Raw genomic sequence first — 10,929 nt, forward strand, 5'->3', positions numbered from 1 at the left:
CTGGCTGACACTGACGGCGGCGGTGCACAAATGCTGCGCAGCTAGCGCCATTCGACGGCCAACACCGCGGTTCCTGGTGTGTCCGCTGTGCCGTGCGTGTGATCATTGCTTGTACAGCCCTCTCGCAGTGTCCGGAGCAAGTATGGTGGGTCTGACACACCGGTGTCAATGTGTTCTTTTTTCCATTTCCAGGAGTGTAGTTCTTACTCCAGATGTATTTAGCATGATCTGTAACAGTGTAATTATGGGTGGTTGGTTATCTTGACGTCGATTTAGTGACAATATTCCTTACACGATGGGGAAACAGTGATCTACTTATGTATTTAATTACTTTTTCGATGTATATTACTAGACCTGGCTCCTCCAAAACAGCAGGGAATGATGAGCTGTTCTCGCCAAATAAAGGGGGATCCAAACCTTGGAAATTGAATTTCATAAATAAACAATATACTATTATTATTATTTGCTCCATAATGTAAGTGATTTCCTGTCACAGGATTCTTCCAGACCACCAGTTCACCGATTTTTCCTACCACTTTTTTGGGAGAGGTGGGCAGGGGGTGAGTGAGGGGGTGGGGTGGGATGTCATATGGTGGTGGCATTGCGCAATAATTCAGTCGATCCGTGCATCTCATGATGAGCACACAAATATGACAGTTTCCAATAAGACAACACCTCCAATGTGCATCAACGTAATTATGTAGTTACAGTGTGGAGCTGCTGGACGAGATAATACACACATCTTCGAGTCCAATAGCTCAGCACAGACTGACCATCTTCCGCCATTTCTCTAGGTGGGGTAAGTGGGAGAGAGGACGGGCTGAACTTTTCCTGCCAATTACCAACAGGCTAGCACCCAAAATAAAAAAAATCTACCCAATGTTCTTCCTTTCCAGCAACTCAGCACAGACTGAGTCTTTTCCTGAAAATTTCAATGGGCAGGGGGGAGTGGGAGAGGGGAGGACTGGGTGATTTTCCAGAGGAGAAGGGGCTAATTAATTGATCAATTTAATTAATTAGTAAGTTAATTTGATATCAAAAGTGTGCTTGTATCGGTGAGGGAGTGGGGATAGGGTGCTGTGTCATCATGTAACATCTTGAAGTCATAATCTTTTAGTACCTTGTGGATGAAAACTTAAGGCGCTGAGTGTGGAAGAGATGGAAGTATGCAAAGCTGAGCAGTGAACCCCTTAACTAGTGAGGCCAGTTCAGATAGATCTGGAGGCATAATTGAAGATTCTTGGAGCACAAAGTCCAATGGCAGGGATAGTACTTCACTGTATAGAATTTCAGCAAGGAAGACTCCAAGATCAAGTTTGTGAGCCATACGGACATCCAGAAGTACCCACAGTAATGCCTGCATCCAAAGCCCACCATACGAAATGAAAGCCACCTTGAAGGAGCAGTGCCACCACTTGACAATCTCATTACTCTGTGATTAATATGCGCCCATTATGAATCGCTGGGTGCCAATCATATTGCACAGTTCAAGGAAAATGGCAGATATCTTTAAGCAATACAGCTTCTACCCACTGAGTAGAGTGGTCGATATCCAATAGGAAGTACCAATAGCTGTCAGAGATAGGTAGTGGTCCCACAAAGTTGACAAGTACATACTGGAAGCATCATTTTGGAATTTCAAAGAGACCTGGGTGTGGCTGAGCATGGCATGAAACTTTGGTCTTTTGGCACAGGACATATGCACTAGTTCATAGCTCGTAATCCTTTTTTCACATTAGGCAATACGAAACTGTTTGTCACCATAATTGTAGTTGGACATACATGAAAACGAAACGACTGAACGGATGGGGAACAACTGGGCATGACCGTTTTTTCGAAACATCACAGAAGAATTGGATTCGTCAAGCCTGAGATAGATCGAAGTTCGTGGAGGGGTCATGCGAAAGATCTTGTTACTGCTGGTCTTGCTGTCGCGCTTCGCCATAGTTAAAGTGGGATAACATGGATGTGATGGATGAGAAGTAATCTGCCACGACGTTTTCCGCCCCTTTTAGATGACATATGTTGGTGGTGAACCGTGCAATTTTATCCATGTGCTGAAACCTTCAGGGGCAAGGGTCCTTTGAGTGGTTTCAGACAGAGTCAGCAAGCGGATTGTGGTTTGTATAACTAATCAGTTAGCGTCCTTGAATGTATACCGCAGAGACAGGCTGAACAGTGAAGGGGGAGGCGTGTTTATAGCGATGAGAAGTGCAATAGTATCGAAGGAAATTGACGGAGATCCGAAATGTGAAATGATTTGGGTGAAGGTCACGGTTAAAGCAGGATCAGACATGGTAATTGGATGTCTCTATAGGCCCCCTGGCTCAGCAGCTGTTGTGGCTGAGCACCTGAAGGATAATTTGGAAAATATTTCGAGTAGATTTCCCCACCATGTTATAGTTCTGGGTGGAGATTTTAATTTGCCGGATATAGACTGGGAGACTCAAACGTTCATATGGGTGGCAGGGACAAAGAATCCAGTGAAATTTTTTAAAGTGCTTTATCTGAAAACTACCTTGAGCAGTTAAACAGAGAACCGACTCGTGGCGATAACATATTAGACCTTCTGGTGACAAACAGATCCGATCTATTTGAAAAAGTTAACGCAGAACAGGGAATCAGCGATCACAAAGCGGTTACGGCATCGATGATTTCAGCCGTAAATAGGAATATTAAAAAGGGTAGGAAGAGTTTTCTGTTTAGAAAAAGTGACAAAAAGCAGATTTCAGAGTACCTGTTGGCTCAACAGAAAAGTTTTGTCTCAAGTACAGATAGTGTTGAGGATCAGTGGACAAAGTTCAAAACCGTCGTACATTATGCGTTAGATGAGTATGTGCCAAGCAAGATCGTAAGAGATGGAAAAGAGCCACCGTGGTACAACAACCGAGTTAGAAAACTGCTGCGGAAGCAAAGGGAACTTCACAGCAAACAAAAACATAGCCAAAGCCTTGCAGACAAACAAAAATTACGCGAAGCGAAATGTAGTGTGAGGAGGGCTATGCGAGAGGCGTTCAATGAATTCGAAAGTAAAGTTCTATGTACTGACTTGGCAGAAAATCCTAAGAAATTTTGGTCTTATGTCAAAGCGGTAGGTGGATCAAAACAAAATGTCCAGACACTTTGTGACCAAAATGGTACTGAAACAGAGGATGACAGACTAAAGGCCGAAATACTAAATGTCTTTTTCAAAAGATTGTCGCACAGATGACAAAATGGTAGATATCGAAATAGACGACAGAGGGATAGAGAAACAATTAAAATCGCTCAAAAGAGGAAAGGCCTCTGGACCTGATGGGATACCAGTTCAATTTTACACAGAGTACGCGAAGGAACTTGCCCCCCTTCTTGCAGCAGTGTACCGTAGATCTCTAGACGAGCGTAGCGTTCCAAAGGATTGGAAAAGGGCACAGGTCATCCCCGTTTTCAAGAAGGGACGTCGAACAGATGTGCAGAACTATAGACCTACATCTCTAACGTCGATCAGTTGTAGAATTTTGGAACACGTATTGTGTTCGAGTATAATGACTTTTCTGGAGACTAGAAATCTACTCTGTAGGAATCAGCATGGGTTTCGAAAAAGACGGTCATGTGAAACCCAGCTTGCGCTATTCGTCCACGAGACTCAGAGGGCCATAGACACGGGTTCCCAGGTAGATGCCGTGTTTCTAGACTTCCGCAAGGCGTTCGATACAGTTCCCCACAGTCGTTTAATGAACAAAGTAAGAGCATATGGACTATCAGACCAATTGTGTGATTGGATTGAGGAGTTCCTACATAACAGGACGCAGCATGTTATTCTCAATGGAGAGAAGTCTTCCGAAGTAAGAGTGATTTCAGGTGTGCCGCAGGGGAGTGTCATAGGACCGTTGCTATTCACAATATACATAAATGACCTGGTGGATGACATCGGAAGTTCACTGAGGCTTTTTGCAGATGATGCGGTGGTGTATCGAGAGGTTGTAACAATGGAAAATTGTACTGAAATGCAGGAGGATCTGCAGCGAATTGACACATGGTGCAGGGAATGGCAATTGAATCTCAATGTAGACAAGTGTAATGTGCTGCGAATACACAGAAAGGTAGATCCTTTATCATTTAGCTACAAAATAGCAGGTCAGCAACTGGAAGCAGTTAATACCGTAAATTATCTGGGGGTACGCATTAGGAGTGATTTAAAATGGAATGATCATATAATGTTGATCGTCGGTAAAGCAGATGCCAGACTGAGATTCATTGGAAGAATCCTAAGGAAATTCAATCCGAAAACAATGGAAGTAGGTTACAGTACGCTTGTTCGCCCACTGCTTGAATACTGCTCAGCAGTGTGGGATCCGTACCAGATAGGGTTGATAGAAGACATAGAGAAGATCCAACGGAGAGCAGCGCGCTTCGTTACAGGATCATTTAGTAATCGCGAAAGCGTTACGGAGATGATAGATAAACTCCAGTGGAAGACTCTGCAGGAGAGACGCTCAGTAGCTCGGTACGGGATTTTGTCAAAGTTTCGAGAACATACCTTCACCGAAGAGTCAAGCAGTATATTGCTCCCTCCTACGTATATCTCGCGAAGAGACCATGAGGATAAAATCAGAGAGATTAGAGCCCACACAGAGGCATACCGACAATCCTTCTTTCCACGAACAATACGAGACTGGAATAGAAGGGAGAACCGATAGAGGTACTGAAGGTACCCTCCGCCACACACCGTCAGGTGGCTTGCGGAGTATGGATGTAGATGTAGATGTAGATGTCTTATCAGAAGTAAGATACCGCTTTGTAAACTGCTAGCAACTCTCGATCATACGCCGACCACCTGTACTGCAAAGATGAGAGCTTGTGCAGGAAGAAACGAAGTGACTCTTGACCATCCCCCTCCTCTTGTGGCAGGACAGTGCCAATAATGGAATCTCTCGTGTCAGCAGTTATGATGAGTTGGCGGCGTGCCAAAGTAGTGGTACAGACAAGGCAGCCTCTATTGCATTCGAAGGTGTATATTATCCCCTGACGTCCATGTGAGATTAAATTTGCACCAGCCTGTGGAAAGTGCCTTTGATAAAAATTTATCATGCCAAACAACCAATATAGTTCTTGGTAGCAATGCAGCAGTGGCAGTTATTATGGTTCACATGACCGAGGAAAACGATTTCTTTCAGAGCTGGCATTTCTCTTTTTTGATCACAACTGTACTGTGCGAAAACACGTCGAGAACTTATTTGAAACGTGAGTTATGGGAGTCATCCTCCACTTGAGATGGCAACTTCACTTGTACTCTGTCAATAAAGTGCTGACATCTTTGGGAGGCAGTCTTAAGACCATATGGCATAAACCTGAACTCAAAGAAGCCATAAGGGGTAATGATAGTCGTATTGTGAATATGGTTCGGCCGCAAAGGGGTCTGCAGGGATGCTGACTCGCAGTCAGTAACACTAAACACAGAGGCATTCATCAGATTATGAATGAAATCCTGGATGATCGAAGCTGTACAGCTGTTCAGTATACTGCGAGAAATCTGTAATCACCACACAACCTGATTGATTCATTTTTTGGGAAACAATTTCATGGGTGAAGCCAAGGATCTGTCATGGGTTTTATGATGGCAGTTTGAAGGCGTTCATCTACTGCTGCCTTCGCAACAAGGAGTAAATTGGTCACTAGTGTCTGCAGTCTGAGGCACTGGGGGACTGAGCACAGATACAATCTTATAAAATGTTCCGGTTTTAATGGCGCATTGCACAAACTGGTCTTGTTGGAAGGGGTCATGATGGTACGTTAGAGGGATGAGCAAAAAGCACAGTACTGACCTTTGTGTCAGTAGATGAAGACGGTGCAGTAGGTGTATCCATAGATAGGATATCAGCTGTTGTATGCAAATCCTACCAACTGAATTGACGTGATTTCGAAGTAGCCAATTTGTGAGCAAAGTGGAATCTATTGCAAAATCACAGAGTAGGTTCTCCAATGAAGTTCATTGTGCAGCACCATTGTTCACTGTTGGAGTGCTGACGTGAAGGGTGTCACTACCGGTTTTAATAACTTGAGGTGTGTGGAGGGTGTTGTCCATAGCCTGAGAACTGTTGTTCAAATGTGTAACTGCGCAGCACAACAGGGGCATGGCGGCATAACTGCTGTTGTGCATAAGCATAAATGTACAAATTAAGTGTGAACACAACCGACAGAGTCACCAGTGCAGTGCTACACTATATGGATGATATGTGGGCTGTACAATAATACGACCAGAGTCCGTTATAGTACAATTTTTTTTTTCATTAGAGCTGTACAAGCGAGATACAACCACACACTCTGAAGCTATTAAGTGAACAACCGGTCGAAGATCTCGTGTGTGGTCTTGGTCAGCCACCAGCGATGTTCTTGGTTGTCAAGGAGTTCCCACACATACATTATGGTTGCACATCTGGCATGTTATTGTAATGCCTCGACTTTATTGTGGTATTTTTTATTTAATTTTACATATTAGATATTATATTTTGACTTTAGATCCCATCTGTCCATATGAACAGCGTTTTGTGTAATTTATTATCTTACAGCTCATTGTACATTCTTCTTCTGACAGAGTACTTTAAGTCGTGGAATGATGTAACTACCACAGACGGGCTTTATGTGTATCTAACCTTTTGTCATTGAGTTTTTGTGTATGCACTACAGTGTTTTTACACTGCTTTAAGCCTATAACCTGCGCATATTGTCTTTTATTAATCCAAAGATGCCAATTTATATGGTATAATGTAGTAAACGACTAACATGTTAACATAGTGATCATCGGCAAATAAACAGAAGTTTCATAAGAAGTGTGCAGTAGAAATTTGTAGAACGCTTCCTGCATCAACTCATTATGTCAGGCAACCACTGAATATCTTTGCCCAGATAAATATGGCTGGATGAAAAACATGAACCTAATTGTCTTTGAAACACAGGGAACTAGGTTTGTGATAAACTACACAGGTTAACAAGTTTCATGTTTTTTTTTCTTTGAGAAAGTAACATAAAGATTCAATTTTGCAATGTATTGGAATAGCGTTTTGTTTTAAATAAAATTATTATTTATGTAGGTAACTTATTTGTTTTTGAGATTCCTTTTCAAGAACATCAAAACTATGATATCCTTGGCAGAGTTTCTGAGAATTTGGAAAGAAAGAGGGAATGTTGGTGAATTGCAATATAGTAATTTCGTGTTCTAAGATTCGAAATAAATAACTTATGGAGATTTGAATGATCTGTTGCAGAACTGCAACATGACGATGCAAAGGGTTTAGTTTTGCTCACCAGTATATTTGTAGAGTGTTGCAATTTATTATGTCTAAAAAGTATGTATACTAGAAGCCAATAATAAAATAATTAATGAAATGAAATGCACGCTATTGCTACTGCCTGACAAAGGCAATTACTGTGAAGATGTATCGATAATAAACGCTAGGAGTGATGATTAGTTTATTCATACATTGCTTCACTAGAAAAAAGTCAGGATATCTTGCAGAACTAAGAAAACATTCAGTCCAGTTATTTAATATCAAGAGACTTTCTTATAACACTGTCACAATAGTTGGAAGTGGAGGGCAAAATCTTTGTTTTGTTATGCTCGATGTGATGGTCAACATTAAGGCACTGTGCTCCATCGCTGCTTTGTATAGCTGTTGTGTGTAATTCCAATGCTGTACACAATGATATTCAAGGGTTCTAATTGACTGAGACATGTTAAGTCGCAATTGTAAAGAATCAAATAGGTGCCTTCTTCATGTAGAACAAGCTCATTCAAATGGACCCTTGGAGAGGGATCAGAAATTACAGTTCACATTATGGTTCTTCAAAATGTGACCAGTCACAAACCTTTGTATTTACATTACTCACCCAGCTGAGCAGGATATCTGTGTGCAGGAGAGACTGGGCAGTTTGGTGACTGTGAGGATGTATTGTATGTAATGTGATATAAATAAAGAAATTGTATCTCATCAGCATGTTGTCTTTACTAACTGTACATTTCCTGCACACAGTAGGCAAATTTACAAGATATCGATTTGCGTTGCAACTGTTGAGCTTTGGGAAAACAGTGACAATATTTGTCATCTTTCTAACACTTTGTCCAACAGCATAATTATAATAAGCCTTGATCATGGAAAACGAATTATATTTGTTGAATAAACACTATAACTTCAAACTTGTACTAGATCTGATTCAGCAGTAACGCCAAAGCATTTAACATTGTCTGTGAACCATTCATTGGCAGCATATATTCATAAAGGTTTACAAGGAAGTTACAAAAGTTGTCAGTAGGTATCAGCACTGCAGTACATCAGCACTATGACGAATCAGGTTCAACTGTTTGAACTTGTGAGTCACTATAGTCATAAGATCAACAACAAGTTACTGATTTTTGAAGTGATGTGGCTAGAATGCCTATAGACGGTTTTCCATGTATTGATGAATACTGTGTTAATCTTGGCTTCGTTGCCTACTAACATTTGCATATCTCATTTAAAAATTCACTGACGAAACGTTGTAATCATTGTTGTTCTGCACGGAAATTATTCATTCTAAACAAAAAGCAAAAGTAATGCAATAAGCAAGGGCAAAATTCCACAACTGTACAACCAACTTATATCAGAGAGATAGATCTATGGTTACGTTGACTTGTCCCTATATCATACTGGTGGATTTGAGCAACCCATGTACTTCTTCAGTTGCTTATTCTACTGTGGCCGCCAGATTCTGTAGTAAACTTCTCTGTGTTGGAATGGATAACACTCAATTTATCCACAGTGTGTGACTTTATTGAATGATAATGAGAGTGCATTAAATTTGTCTGCCAACCATTCAAAGCAGAAAAGGCCAAATCACGTTGATGTTAAACACTATTGTTTAAGAGAAGTTGTGTGTAATGAAGTAGTAAAGACAGCGTATTTCCAAACAAGTGATATTTCAGCAGATATAGTTACAAAAGAATAACTAACGGAAAAGATTATTAATTTATGAACTGTAGCAACAAATACGTTTTTAATGAAATAATTTCAATATTTTGAAGTGGCACTGTTGAGCTTAGTCAAAAGCATCCAAATGAACATTTGTGGACTAGTGTGAGCCATACTAACTGTATGACTTTGCTTTTATGTACTAGTGTCTTTGCTTAGTCTCAGTGCATGCGCTCTTGACTGTCTGTCTACTTGCTAGTGTGTATTTGCGGTGTGTGCTTTTTTATTGTCATATGTCATGTTCATCGTACAGTATGTCATGTAGCACACAGTGCAGTATAATGGGTAACTTTGTTTTAGAAATAAATGGTCTAATAAAATGTTAAGCATTACGTTTATAAGTGTTCTAAATAAAAGTAATCAACTAGCTGTATCCACAAGTATATACACATATGTTAGAACTCTTAACTAATACTTCAGTACAAGAGGAGAACAAGAAGCACATAGACTGGGCATCAAAACAGTAGAGAGAGATAAACGGGAGCTTTTAAAACATAGATCAGTTTTGGGGAGGCCACTCCCTGGAATTGTTATAGAAAGCAAACCTGTATCAGTAATAATTATGCTAGAAAATTAAAACTTGTTAAAACACTCACACATAATCAGAGAAGTAAATATCAAGAATTAATTGCTTATTTGAACACCACCATATAGACTGTAGGCAGTACACTACCGGTAACGAAAAAGTAGCACAACAGTTCGAGAGCAAGAAGACAATATTTCACAAACAGAAACACAAATAACGACAAAAAGCAAGTAGCAGACTAAATTAACCATCCATGTAAACAAGACAGGAACACAGGTGAGAGTAGTGGTACTAGAAACAGAAGTAAAATACCAGGAAAGTGAAACCAAGACAACATCAGTAGCAGAAGGATGAAGTGTGCAGATAAGATCGCCTGAAAATTAAATGAACAAGACAAAAGAAACTATTATGGATGCTGTAATATTTGAAAATCACATTAATGAAGAAATTAATAGGTCAAATGTTAACAGGAAGGAACTTCCCCTTAATGGTATAGTGGGTTATCCTGTTACACTTTATGATAGTACAGGAGCTGTAACTAAAGAAGAGAAACAGTAAACACATGAATGTTGTTCCTCCTCGACAGCACAACATGAGATCAAGATGCAGTTAAATCACATCAGTGTTATGTGTGTTGGAGTAGGTGGAGTGGAAACAACTGTAAGTGGATAGTTAGTTAATTTTCACGTTTCAGAGAGTGGAACTAGTGAAATTACAGATAATAGATTGAAAATAAACCAAGGATCTACTGAGAAGGAGAAACATGTTGATGCAGACAGAGAGGCGGTCAGGATTGCTTATAATACTGGGTGATCAAAAAGACAGTATAAATTTGACAACTTTTAAACCATGGAATAATGTAGATATAGAGGTAAAAATTGACACACAAGCTTGGAATGACATGGAGTTTTATTAGAACAAAAAAAACAAAGTTCACAAAATGTCCGACAGATGGCGCTTGCCAGCAAAACGTCAGTGACTGAACATGACAATCGTGTATAAAAGGAGCTGTAATGAGAGAGAGAATCAGATGCTCCAGCAGTCGCAGCATCTTGACGTTACCTGAAAAGGCGCTTTTGGTGAAGCTGTATTATCAGACGCATGAATGATCTCTTGCGCGCGTCATTTGGTTATGATCGTGTGCTCAGCAGCCACTTTTGTCATGCTTGGCCTCCCAGGTCCCATACCTCAGTCCGTGCGATTATCGGCTTTGGGGTTACTTGAAGTTGCAAGTGTATCGTGATCGACCGACATCTCTAGGGATGTTTCCAGAATGAGATTTTCACTCTGCAGCGGAGTGTGTGCTGATATGAAACTTCCTGACAGATTAAAACTGTGTGCTTGTCCGAGACTCGAACTCGGGACCTTTGCCTTTCGCAGGCAAGTCGTAGAGCACTTGCCTGCGAAAGGCAAAGATCC

Source organism: Schistocerca cancellata, chromosome 8 (genome assembly GCF_023864275.1).
Source record: "Schistocerca cancellata isolate TAMUIC-IGC-003103 chromosome 8, iqSchCanc2.1, whole genome shotgun sequence".
In the NCBI taxonomy this organism is placed as follows: domain Eukaryota; kingdom Metazoa; phylum Arthropoda; class Insecta; order Orthoptera; family Acrididae; genus Schistocerca; species Schistocerca cancellata.